Below are 14,915 nucleotides of genomic sequence, written 5' to 3'. Positions count from 1 at the left end.
TGTACCCGCGTGTACCCCAACTGAGTGGGGGGGGGGGGGGGGGGGTGGGTATAAGCTCCAAAGCTTTATTCACCAATTAGTTGCGATCATACCTTTTTTATACGCTCACATGGATATATATTAAATCACCCTAACCCTAATTCTAATATCCTAACCACAAACCCTTATTCTAACCCTAACCTGCAAAAACGTTTTTGCAGCGGGCCGAGTTGAATTCCATGGTCCGAGTTGTATATAGCCCGACTCCGATGAATATCATCCAATAGGCCATTTTCGTAATGTTACCAAATTTAATGCATGAGTCTTTGTAAAGTGCCTCAATACAAATTATTTCATTCACCTGGGAGGAATAATGGTATTTCAATAGTCAGAATGCAACTGCATACAGGCGCGGATCCAGGATTTTCCAATAGGGGGGGCCGGAAATTCGAAATTCGCGCAGACCGTTATTTAAACTTACCAATACTGACAAGGTCATATTAGAAGCACTGTACTTTAATAGTGTACTGGTACCTACAAGCGGGCACAATTATTTTGGAAAGGGGACATGCTCACGTCACATCTCTTGTCCGATATCAACATTCCCCGTTTTCAAGTTATGCTCGCGCGCAATTTTTTTGACATTTCCATCAGTGGGGGCTGAAGCCTCTTGCCCCAATATCTATTTCCTGGTTTAATAATTTGGCGAGTGAGCGGAAATTTGAGCTTATGTATGTTGTGAAAAGTGTTAATTGTCACCAAAATAAACGAGATAAGATATAACAAATGCATATTGGTAATTTTTAAATTTTCGGGGAAAGAGAGGCTGCAACCCAATCCCGCATTAACTGCAGGTGTTTTGAAATCAAATCAGACTCCCCAAAAAAGTATTAACCAAAACGCACGAATCCTGTTTCAAAAATCCAAAAAAATGTCAGCTTCAGAGGGGGGCACATCACCCCTCAGACTCCCTCTAAAAGTATTAACCGAATCGCACGAATCCAGGTAAAAAAAAAATCAGCTTCAGAGCTAGAGAGGAACCCCCCCCCCCCCCCACACACACACACACACACACACACAGACACCCCCTGTGCACGCAAGCGTGAAATTAACGCTGGCGCTAATGCGTAAGCAGGGGCGGCGGAGCTATTTCCAAAGTGGAAAGCACCAACAAAAAAGGGCACCTACAAAGCGAAATCTCAAAGCGAAAATATACATTTTTTCATTGTGATGCCATTATCAGGGACGATTTCAATATTTGTTTTTCTTTATATATCATACAAGATATTGCTTAAGCATCACACTTTCGGCTGGGTGTGATTGTCTGAATATTCATTTGCGAGCGAGCAAAGCGAGCGAGAAAAAATTTAAGATCTGTGAGGTCGCAGAGTGAAAAATTACATCTTATAAAGAGGACAAAAACAAATCATGATGGGGTTATAAGCATCACGGAAGACTGAAAAAACATTTGTTTTAAAGTGACATATTGTATCATCTATAAATGCGAGCGAGCGACCTTTTTAGGGGAAATTACTCTTAGTCGCTTTAAATTAAGTGCAAGACTAATGATGAGCAGGTTAGGGGCACGTGCCCCCCCCCCCCCGTGCCTACGTGCGAAAGGGATAAAGACATTTATTAGAAAAGAAAAGGAGCATGTGTCAAGGTACAAAGAGTAATTATCAAAGGTTCAAACGGGGCACTTCTTACACCTGAAAGGAGGCACTCACCAGAAATGAGATAGGGCACTTATGACTATGGGAAATGGGCATTTGTTGACGGAAAAGGGGCATCCATCAGAAATTGATTTATCAGAGGTGAAAAGGGGCATTTATGAAAAGGGGATAGGTCCCTTATTAGAAAGGAAAAGGGGCACGATTCAAAATAAAAGGGCAGTTAGCAAAGGTGAAAATGGGCACCCATCATAGATGAAAGGAGTACTTATCAGGAGGGGAAGGGGTACTTTTCAAAGTAAAACGAGCATCTCTCATATTTGAATAGGGGCAATTATCGGAGGTGAAGAGCGCACTGAAGTAAAAAGAATTAACTTCTCATATATGAAAATGGTCATTTACCAGAGATGAAAAGGGACACTTTTTATTTATGAAGGGCCTCATTTTTCTAAATAGCCCTTATCAGATAGGAAAGGGGGCACATGTGTTGATGAAATGTGTGCTTATCCGAGTTAAAAAGGGAAAGGGGCACTTCTTTACAAAGTAAAAGTGGCCCTTTGGGGGGGGGGTACTTAAAGAGTGGGGCGAACTTTGCCCCCTACCCCTGCCACCCGACCCATCATCTGAAAATCCAAAATGATGTTGTAGGGGCCGGGCGCGGCGTTATCATGAGTGCTTTTATGTGAACTTCTTTTTTATAAATATATTGTGCTGGATTCCGACCCAGATTGCACACTCTAAAATGATAGTATGATCATCCCAATACGCTTGTAGTTCACGTATGCACCCCTTCCTCTTAATCCGTCGTTACCGTCACTGCCATTTACGTATGGCCGGCCGGCGTATTTTTTATTTACGAGGGGAATTTCTCGATTAATTCCAATGAAACCGCTTAAAATTCCAATGAAACCGCTCGCGAAGAGTCTAGCCTAGATCGGAGAGCTCGCTAGTGCTATACGCTAGTGTGAATTTACATCCAGGAGAAAGTTTGCTTAACTTTTTCTTGAAACACTTGAACGGTTATGGAAACTGTTTGTGTTTCTAATCTCCAAATATTAATATTATTCTGCATCAAATATAAAACATTGATTTCTACTGTGATATGTAAAGGCACGAACTTACGTTAATACATACCCAACCAAGAAGGTGCACCATGTTAATACATTTTAACAAACACATCAACATGTTACCTAGACAACTCATCACCATAGCCATTGTAAAACCATAATGATACATGTAAAATATAGATTGAAGCAATTCTCGTCAGTTGGCTGTATCCTGAGTGTGATTTATATAATGGATTTTGAGTAACATTTGCATCTACCTGTAGTTGAAGAATAGATACAGTGTATAACATCAATTAAGTTGGAGTTCAATTGGAAGGAAGTAACGAGGAATATTAAAGCAAGGGAGACTGGGAGATGAGGAATGCAGGAAGTTAGAAATTGAGAGATTACTCGCGAGATAGCCTTGCATTAATGAATCCTTTATATAGTGTTGTCTTGAGAGAAAGTAGACGATTTTTTTTTTAATATTGGAGATTAGTGCAAGTATTAGATATATTGGAAATAGAATTAATGAGAAAGTTATTTTTTATCAAGATCAATACATGGGGGGGGGGGCACCATCAAAATAGGGCACTTTCTGGAATAAGATGCACCTACAAAGGGAAACATCAAAATGTAAATCTACCATATTAAGACATTGATAGACGTACGCGTAACGCATGTCACACACAGAAAAATGAGAAGAAAAGAAAGAATAATGTGTTTTTTTTTAAAAGATAGAGGAAAAGGAGAGTGACAGAGAGAGGGAGAGAAAGAAAGAAAGAAAGAAAAAAAGGAAGAACATGAAACTTAACTTTACACTTAGGCCTACATATTACATTTCCGACTGAGTTGGCTCGACATGTGCTTAAGTAGTCTGCGCACGAAAGTACAACAATACGAAAACAGAAGTTATATGAAATTGTCTTTAAGAAAGAAAGAGATGTTAAATTCTAAAATGAAATGAAAGGGGTTATGTGACTCTCAAGGAGGAAATTACAATTTCTATCGCTCATGACGACTATTTGGAATTTCCTAAATTTGTTCAAGTTCAAGAACTTCCTGGGGCTCCGCCCCATGCAAGACTCCCGGCAACAGCAAATTATTTACACAATTTCTTGCTGTCTGCTGCCTCGAGATCACTGGAGCGAAGAAAGGTAACATATAGCAAGAATCCCTATTCAGTGAAGGATTTATCCCTTTTATTATTAAAGACTCCCGACAAAGGCTCTCCCCCTGTAAAATTGGAGAGAGTTTTATGTTTAAGCTTCTACCAACCACGCCCGTGGACCTTTTATTATTTACACAAAGGTAAAAGTGTATAGCAAGAATCCCTATTCAGTGAAGGATTCATCCTTTTTATGCAAATGCTTCTTCTACCATTCTTGACCAGAAGTGCGTTTCAAACTCAATGATATGGGCATCATCCCATTGAATGTTGTGTCCAGTGTTACGGGTTTGTTTTGCTACTTGCTGCCTAATCTGAGGGCTCTGTTGTGCTCTTTAAAAAGAGGACACAATAGGGGCAGCGCAATTTAAATATCAAGGAATGTATTAGAGTTTATTTCTAAAATGAAATGAAAGGGATATTTGACTTTCAAGAGCGACAAAAACTCTAATCCATCCCTTGACATTTAAATTGCACTGCCCCCATTCAGTGTCCTATTTTCAAAGAGAACAAAAAGGCTTCAGATTAAAGATTCCATCTCACAAAATTGTCTATAAGAGAGAAAGAGAGCCTTATTTCTGAAATGAAAGGGCTATTTGACTTTCAAGAGCGATAAAAAACTATAATCCATCCCTTGGAATTTAAATTGCACTGCCCCCATTCAGTGTGCCATTTTCAAAGAGCACAAAAAGGCTTCAGATTGAAGATTCCATCTCATAAAATTGTCTATAAGAGAGAAAGAGAGTTTATTTCGAGAGAAAAAATGAAATGAAAGGGCTATTTGACAAGAGCCCTTTCATTTCATTTTAGAAATAACCTCTCTTCTTCTCTTATAGACAATTTTCTCTCTTGAAAGTCAATAACACTTTCATTTCATTTTAGAAATAACCTCTTTTTTTCTCCTAAAGACAATTTCTCTCTTGAAAAGGCTCTGCCAGGCCCCTCAAGCTCTGCCATGTTGTATGGATCCATTACAAAGCAAAATAAGCCCACTCAATAATTAATATATATTAAAACGCCATAGCGATTCATCCAAATAAGAAATCCACGTAAGAGGCATTTTGAAAGTTTTAAGAAAATTCCTTCAAATTCCAGGATATTGGATGTTATTTTTCGGGAAACTCTATTTAAACGAGTGGAAGCACTGGCGGTTCTGTTTTTTTTTAAACTGTAACAATTCTCCTTGGATCAGATATAGACCAAAACAAGCCTCATTATCTTCAGTATACAAGTGTCATTTCGGACCTTACAGCTTTCATAGAAATCGCTTCTGGACCGTCAAAGAAAAAGTTTGAGAACCCCTGGTCTACGCATTATACACATCAGGACCAACTTGACAACTTGACAAAAATTTGAGGGGGGTTCGACCCCCCCCCCCCCCCCTGCGTACGCGCCTGCATGTGCATCCCTTCCTCCTTATTCCCTTATCCATCGTTACCGTCACTATCATTTTAGTAGGGCCGGCCCCCTCCTTTTAACGACTCCCAAGCCATCAAGAATGACCCCATAATAATCCATTATGGATTACCATTCTGCCGTTCTTTGGAGGGGCTGGGCGCGGCCTTTTCAGAAGTGTTTCTACACTAACCTTTTCATGCACCCCAGCTTAACATAAACAAGCATGCTAAGATTTTTTTGAAAAGAAGCATAATTTAGACTCAATTTCGCATAACCTAAAAATAAGAATACGGCCAGTCACCCCTCCTCCCTCCCCTCAATGCATCCGCCTTTACGCACCCCCCCCCCCTTCCCCTTGTCTTTCCCTTATTCGTCGTTACTGTCACTAATTTTTAGTGCCATTTCGTTGTCTTTCTTTCTCCCCGGCTCCTCTCTTCTTTTTCTTTCCTCTTTTTTGAACTCTCTCTCTTTTCTTTACTTTTTTGTTCTCTTTTCTTTTATCTTCTTCTTTTTTCCCCCCATTTTTTCCCCCTCTTTTTTCCTTCTCAATTTTTTTGCGCCGCCAATAGGGGGGGCCGCGGCCGTTTCGGCCCACCCCTGGATCCGCCACTGGCATATATTAAGTGTTGCTAGGTAGGTCAAGCCATGATGTGTGTCCAACCTGGCAACAACTAATGTATGCAGTTCGGATTCTGACTATTGAAATTCTATTATTCTTATCAGGTGAATGAAATAATTTATATTGAGGCACTTTACAAAGACTTATGTATTAAATTTGGTTATATTACGAAAATGGCCTATTGCAGTTGTGATTTTGACAGATTCAGTCTCATGCAACTTTAGAAGCCATCAAGAAAGTGAAAGAATTCAGCATAGTAGTTGAGATATACGGAAAATAAATTCCTTCGAGATTGATGCAACATTATTTCATTTTTGGGGCCGGGGGGGGGGGCACGTCCCTGTTTTTAGTGCATTTTTGGCGAATTAAGGGCTGATTTTAACATAATTTTTTTTGGCCGGGGGGGGAGGCACGTGGCCCCTGTGCCCCCCCCCCCCCCCCCCCCCCTGGATCCGTCCCTGCTTGTATAGCACCAATACAAATGTAATAATTTTTTTTAAATCAAAGGTTTGAATTAACCGAAAGGATGAAAGATTAATTCACCAATTCAGACTTGGTAACCTAAATTACAAGAAATATATCTAGATAGAAAACAAGATACTGGACTATGTGAACTTATGCCTGACGATAGAAACAATTGAGCACTTTTTATTATCATGCCCCAAATATGAAAGACAAAGAAGGAGAATGTACAGCACTAAAGACCAAAAATCCAAATCTTTGTCATTTACTATACGAGGAATATATAGGAAGGTGGTAGCTTTTTTTAAAAGGCAGTGGAATGTATACAACGAGCTGTGATGCTCAGATATATTATCTATTAGCGTCATTTTAATAGTTATTATTAAGGACGTGACAGTATATCCTCGGTATAAATTGCTTCATTATATAAATTGCTTCATTTAAATAGGCATACGGAGAGAGGCTTCAAACTAACGTCTTAACATAATGATCTGATTGCAACCATGCAATAATCAACCACCTCATCCTTTTCTTCCTAATCGATTCTTTAAAATAACAAGCTGCATAACAATACAGAAAATAACTACTACACATTATTTATTGATAAACCCAACGCCACAGGCTATCGTCGATCCAAAATAGCAAAAATACCAAGAGAGGACCAGTAACTATACGCCCTCTCACATTGCCTGGCGAAAATCATCCAACGACGATTGCGGATGGGGGTGCAGGAGAAGATTCCTTGCCGAGAGTCGTGGGGCGGAGCCCCAGAGAGTTCTTGAATTAAACAAAAATAGAAAGCTCCAAATAGTCATCACGAGCGATAGAAATTGTAATTTCCTCCTTGAAAGTCACAAAGCCCCTGTCATTTCAGTTTAGAAATAACCTCTCTTTCTCTCTCAAAGACAATTTTGATAGAACTTCTGTTTTCGTCTTGACGTACTTTCGTCCGCAAACTTCATAGGCACATGTTCTTCCTTCTCTCTCTCTCTCTCTCTCTCTATCTCTCTCTCTCTCTCTCTCTCTCCCTTTTTCTGTCTCTCTCCTCCATCCTCTATCTTTTTCTCTTTTTAAGTTATTCTCTTTTTCTCTTCTGATGTGTTCCTTCCATTGTTCTCTCTTTTTCATTTCCATTTTGTAAGGTCGCCAAAAAAAGGACGGCCGCGGCTGATTCTCACCCCCCCCCCCCCCCCGGATTAGCCAGTGATTTATACGTTGATGCAGTACGCATTACTTCAGTTCTGCATCAAGTCTTGTGCATGGCTGATCGCTGTATATTTTAATGCAATTGGAAGAAAAATAGCTGCATGTTGTCTTCAAATCTAATAAAGAAGTCAACATTGAAATATTAAATGGAAAAAAAAACAAGTGGCTCGTTGGGATATTAAAATAATAATCTAAGTTGTTTTTTTTCTGCAAAGTTTTTCTTGGCCTTCATGCCTTACATAAAGGTTACAAAAGATTATCTGATTAATATTTCAAGTTTCATCAAACATTTATAAGTGGACTCAGGTGAGTGCCAGTGTTTGAGTCCTGCAAAGAAGTGCTGAAAATTAGGAAAATATCAACGTTTCATTTACCTTCTGAAGATAATATGTGAATTCAAATATTGATGGCACAGCATTTTGTTGCAAGCGTAAAGTCTGTCCAGTTCTATCGAAGCTCTCCTTTGTGAAATGGTTTGGACAGAGATGTATGTGCTCTAGCTATAGGACCCCCCCCCCCCCCAATGCACTCGGTGTTATTTAGGGTACGCGAATGCTTGTTCCCTCTTTTAGAAAGCACCCCCCCCCCCCCCCAGGCTATAGCTATCTCCGGTGTGTAAGTCAATGACGGGCCGGACTTTGTCGCGCGAAAAAGTACCCCTTTATCGGAGATTTAGGGAACATGCATGCGGTACCCCCCGACCTTTGGGTGGGGGGGGGGGGAGGAATCCACCTACATGTCTCTCCGCAAGCTGACCATCCATTGCCTGAGAAGTTCTGCATTGCTGTGTCGAAATCTAAAGGGGGAAGGGTAAACCAAGTGACAGCTTTTGAAACATTAAGCTTAGTTTCCAAATTATAGTATTTATTCATTTATTTTATTTTATTTTATTTTTTTAATACATGATAGTCCTTTCAGAGCCTCAAGGCCTGCTTTTCAAGGGGGCCTGTAGGCAAACGACAATTTACATGGTAAAAATTACAATAACAACAAAATAAAAACATGCAATACATAATACACATATTATATAGTAAATATATTAGGTATGACGACGAAATAGTTCCCATACAAACATTATTGTTCGACATTTTCTTCTAATGATAAGACACTGACAGTGGCAAATCCAGGGGGAGTGTAAAAAACACGTTAATTTTACCTACATACTGTACTATGCAATACATAATACACATATTATATAGTAAATATATATAGGTATGACGACGAAATAGTTCCCATACAAACATTATTGTTCGACATTTTCTTCTAAAGATAAGACACTGACAGTGGCAAATCCAGGGGGGAGTGTAAAAACACGTTAATTTTACCTTTTTTTTTTAGATGGGCCTCCCTGACGCTCAAGGGGGGGGGGGGGGGGTGCGATTATTAAAATTTTCGACGGCCAAACAAAAAAATCTAAAGGGGGGAAGGGTAAGCCAAGTGACAGCTTTTGAAACATAAGCTTAGTTTCCAAATTAGAGTATTTATTTCTGTATTTAATTTTTTTTTAATTTTTTTTTTAAATACATGGTAGTCCCTTCAGAGCCGCAAGGCCTGCTTTTCAAAGGAGCCCTATAGGCATGCGACAAATTAAATGGTAAAAAATAAAATAACAACAAAATAAAAACATATATGCAATACATAACAGTTATTTACTACTAAATATATTAGGTATGGCGACGAAATAGTTCCCATACAAAAATTATTGTTCGACATTTTCTTCTAAAGAGAAGACTGAATCCCAATCAATAATTTATGCAAGGTCTTTTGAAAGCCGTTTATGTTCAAGGAACTAAAAGGGTTGATTTTGGGCGTTAACTTTGGATGGTGTGATTTTGCGACGGACACTAAAGAATGGTCGATTAATCCAACCATACAAAACTCCATGATCCAACTGATTGAACTCCAGCTTTAAAGACAGAGTTGAGCTTATTTGCCTATATGCACAAATCTTGTCTTAATTAATAATTGTTCGACATTTTCTTCTAAAGAGAAGACTGAATCCCAATCAATAATTTATGCAAGGTCTTTTGAAAGCCGTTTATGTTCAAGGAACTAAAAGGGTTGATTTTGGGCGTTAACTTTGGATGGTGTGATTTTGCGACGTACACTAAAGAATGGTCGCTTAATCCAACCATACAAGATCCAACTGATTGAACTCCAGCTTTAAAGACAGAGTTGAGCTTATTTGCCTTTATGCACAAATCTTGTCTTGTTGTTGCGTTGATGCTCAAAGTCAGAGGAGTTGGTAATCATGGCATGTTGAGGTATACACTACTTTCAAGTACTGTTGTGATGCACTCTGTCCAAATGTTGACTGCAAGCTCTGGAAGGCTAGTACAATTCTTCACATGAAATGTTTTCCAATTTCGGTTCATTCAATAATTGGCAATTTTCTTGCTGTACGAAGTAACAAAAAATGACAAGGTTTGAGGTAGCACACTGTTCGGAACAGACACAACTCACAGAACATAACATAATTTAGAGTCTCAATCCGGTTACATACACGCGAGGTTGAATGTAGTAGTAAATTACACACTCACATAATTATGTACAGCCGCATAATATGCGAGGGTATGTTTTCAATTTCGTGTAGCAATTTATTACGAGCAGCAAGAAAAAAAACTCCTGAAAATATGATTCGATCAGGGCTATAAAGACCCTGTTGAAGGAATAGTATGAACAAATGAAACTATTTTATCATCCTATAGTGAAAAATAAAAAATAAAAGATTATATTTCCCAAGATGTTGCTGTTTTTATCTACCTCTGCACTTCAGTTAGATTAGAACAGCCTACAAAATTGAAACAGCGCATCAGGCATCATGTAACTGATGGTAACATAATTAACATAATTAACATTGGTAACATTTTAATAGTAAAATAGAGTAAGAACACTTTCATACTTTGCTTTGCTCATTTGAATATCATAATCATGTCAAACATATTGATTTTAAAAAAAATGTCCCTAACTTTGGTCACCGATCATAATTAGCATAGCCTTTCTATGTCCAAATGTTCTTCTTTTGGTTTCTATTTTATTTAGCCGAAGTAAAAAAAGGTTATTAATCATGGCGTTTTTAAAAAGCTTTAAAGACCGTCACCACTACTGGGCAAGAAGGGATTAGACCACACAGCAAGCCAGCGAGGTCACTGTGACAGGTGGCTATCTCATTAACTCAGCTCTCATTTAACATAAGAAAAAGAGGATCATGGGGGACCAACAGGCACCGATTGGGGAAGTTTTCTATACAGAGGGAGCAAGTAGCTACAAGTATGGCAGTGTGCCTTTAAAGGCTTTCGGCCTTTCGTTTTCTGAAATCAATCATGTAAACTTGGGAGAGAGAGAGAGAGAGAGAGAGAGTTCGTCATTTGCTTTCTTTTCAAAGCTGGGTAAATACTGGTACAATAGACTTATGAATACAGACACACATCGTGTCTGATTATAATGCTAGCCATTTTAACCTTTTTGAACAAGACGATTATCGGGTTTTTTTTCCCTTTCGTTTGTTAGTTTTTTTTGTGCTCTCCTTCTGAAAATCACGCATCAATATCATATTTTTATACAGTTCCTTTTCTCCCCACACCCCCCCCCCCGCTCTCTCTTTCTCTTCTATCATCTCTTTATCATCATCATGTTAAACGGTGAAGTTGAGATAAACGGAATACGTCTTAGACTGTAATTAAAGATAAACTTGAGTTCTGGTAAAAAAAATTAAAAAAAATGAATTCTCACAGAATCTAACGAAACTTACACTGAATGTTCAAGATTACAAATAAATGTCATGTGCCAAACAATTTTGGAAGAAAATGTATACTGGCTGAGTAATGAGCATAGAAAGATAAGGAAATCAAGGTAGTTCTAGCCCGACACCATTTGTGTTGTCACATATACATCTTTCTGTGTACAGTGATTGTTACTTTACCAAGACTGGGCCAAATTTATGATGATTTTGATGACTCCAGAACCTTGCAGTACACACCAATATTTACATGCTACATGATCAACTTTTTCTGATCTATTCCACACCTTTTCTTTCACAATGCAATCGCATTACCAGAACTCACCTTTATCTTTAACTTTCCGAACTTTCCGAAAAAGCTACCGATTTTTGTGTAATATATACACGCCCCTAATATTGTTCTCTCGTTTAAGCCCCACTGCACTACGTATAGCTACTTGCGCCCTCTATACATAGCAAACAATGCCTAATCGGTGACTGTTGGTCCCCCATGATCCTCTTTTTTTATGTTAATTGAGACCTGATATGATGAGATAACCACCTGTCAGTGACTTTGCAGGGAGGTCTAATCCATATCAGCCAAACTAGTGCAGACGGGCTTTAAAAAGGAAAATGAGCGCCTGTTTAGTCATCTTGACACATTTATTTTATTTCTCTTTTAAAAGCCTCTTTTCTTCTCTTTTTGCTTTTCAAAAGAGCCGTAGAATTTCCCGCATTTTAAAGATTAAAGGTAATACAATGTTTTGGTATGGGGTCATGAATTTGGAATATTGGAAGCATGTGCGATCCTACAATATTCAGTGATCGTTGTCGCGGTTGAAATCGAGTCTAAAGTTATGAAATTATAGATAATAAACTCTTTGTTTTGTAGAGCTCTTTCCCAAGGTCAAGATATTAATTATGCTATAAAACATGTTTCTTGACTAAAATCGACCGATTACAATAATTCAATTAAAATTGTATTGGTCCAAAAGGAAATTTGTTGCGTTTACATGCATTTTTCACGGAGAAAAATAAATAAAATATACATGTGACATGATACGTACAACATGAAACGAGTATATCGAGAAAATAAACATATAGCACTTTAACATTCTCATTATATAGATATTTTCTCTGAATTTACTTTTGACAATATTTGTTCCTATATCCAGAGTAATAACTTAAACAATATAAAATTGTAATTATAGTTACTATTATCATTTTCAATATTAATATTATTTGTATTTGTATTGTTATCATTGATTAGTTTGAATCATTATCATTATGATAATAAAAGATATATGCAATATGAAAACCTATGAATACAGTATGAAATAATTATGAATAAACAAGCACTATATTATGACATTATGAGTCTAAATAGAAAAGAGCCTTTTTCATTTCATTTGGGAAAAGATGGCTATTATAAGAAAGTGAATATAATTGTCCCATAATAAATACAAATAAATGTGTGATCATTTCCTACAATCAAAATGGAAAAGAAATATAATAAGAGTGATTCATTTTACATTTTAAATTTCATTCAGCAGACGGATAGAGTACGGAACAAAAGAGTTCAGGTACCTCGAAGTGCGGAATTTCTTCGACTGCCATCTTTTACCACTTATTAGCCTGACATAATTTCCAATTCAGGGGGCGACTTGAATCACTTGACACCTTGACATCCATACACACTGCTCTGTTTCTACAAACATCATCAAATTCCATTTCTCTATCTATTTTTTTGGCTGCTTGTTTGACAATGGTTTTGAGTTTTCCTTGGTCTTTCTTTCTGGCACTATTGTACCACACTACAGAATCATACGTCATTATACTTCCAACTACGGACCGATGAAAAAAGTGACAGTATGGTCCTATCAACATGGTATGGACGCAGCTTGCGTAGAAAGTGCATTTGCTGGCTCCCTATTGTTGCGAGGGCTATTATATGCCCATTCCAGACCAGTTTATTGTCAATGTTTGTGCCCAAATAGGAGTAAGACAAGGGGACCCCCTTTCTGCATACCTCTTTATTTTAGCGATAGAAACTTTGGCAATAAATATAAGAATGAACCAAAATATCCAGGGCATAAAGTTAAACGATATTCACGAAATTAAACTTTCTATGTACGCAGACGACATAACAGTATTTTTGTTAAATTTCGAATCATATTCTTATTTAACTGCTATGCTTGATGATTTTCAAATTTGTTCGTCACTTTCACTGAATTACCAAAAGACGAAGGCAATGTTTATAGGACACTTTAATGTACAAAATCCAGCAATTCAAATAAATATAAAGTTTGATAATGTTTTGACAATACTCGGAATCGATATCTCCTACTCTTTTGAAGATAGAATGGCACAACTCCAAAGGATTTTATCCAAAATCAAATCTCAACTGAACTTATGGAAAGCCAGGAATCTGTCACTATATGGAAAAATTCAAATAGTTAAAACTTTTGCTATTTCCCAGCTGTTATATGTAGCCAGCATTGTGTCCATTCCCGATTCATTCATTCATAAGGTTAACACAGTACTATACGAATTTGTATGGGGCGGCCCAGATAGAATAAAACGTGAAGTCTTGGTAAAGGAGTACAATGAGGGAAGTTTAAAGATGACTTGTATTAAATCGATTCTTCAAGCTCAGAAAATTAAATGGGTGACAAGACTATTCACGTCAAATTCTATAGGTTGGAAAAACATATGCTTAGAAGTCCCTAATAGGGACTTTTAGATTTGCGTGGACTAATACATGTGACGTCCATTCAAGGCAGTGCTTAAAAGGACGTCGAGCGTAGCATAGACCTATTGTCTTCGTGCGAATTTTAGATTTGCGTGGACTTATACGTGTGACGTCCATTCAAGGCAGTGCTTTAAAAGGACGTCGAGCGTAGCATAGACCTATTGTCTTCGTGCGAATCTAAAAGTCCCTAATGCGACACCCGAGACAATGGACCATTTATTTTGTACATGTCCTAAGATTACAGCCTTTTGGAATGCGCTACGCAGAAGAGTGACTGATTTTAATCCCAATTATTTTCTTACAGGCAAAATCATTTTATTTGGAATTACCGAACCAAAAAGTTCAGCCACCTCAGCTTTTAATTTTCTTATTTTACTTGGTAAACAGTTCTTTCTACGTTGTAAATATCAAGAGAGTATACCTAGTTTGAAACAATTTAATAATTATATTTTGTCTTATAAATCCACTGAAGAAGCTATTGCAAAAAAGAAAAACAAATTTGAGAAGCATATGGCAAAGTGGCAAAACATCAACAAGTATTTCCGTGTTGCATAATGATAATGTTATATATTATGTGCAAAACGTTTCAGGGGATAGATTTATTTGTTTTTGTTACATTTTTTTGTTTTATTTATGTGGTAGTGTATTTGATGTACTATGTTCTATTATGTAATAGAAAAGGTCAGATTATATCATGCGTTATGCCCCGGCGGTGCAGCCGGGCCGACTACGGACCGGCGGGGGAGAGAGGGGCTATAAATGTTCTTTACTTCTTGGCGGCCGGGGTATACAGAAGTATCATGCTATGTTTTTTAATGTTACACTGAAATGTGAAACCGCAAGATTGTAAGTGTGAAACAATATGATTATTCATTATTTTTGTGCAAAACGATGTAA

The sequence above is a fragment of the Strongylocentrotus purpuratus genome, unplaced genomic scaffold (assembly GCF_000002235.5).
Source record: "Strongylocentrotus purpuratus isolate Spur 01 unplaced genomic scaffold, Spur_5.0 spur5_scaffold_7, whole genome shotgun sequence".
Classification (NCBI taxonomy): Eukaryota; Metazoa; Echinodermata; class Echinoidea; order Camarodonta; family Strongylocentrotidae; genus Strongylocentrotus; species Strongylocentrotus purpuratus.
The sequence above is the reverse complement of the archived record's forward strand: the minus strand, read 5'-3'. Positions refer to the sequence as shown.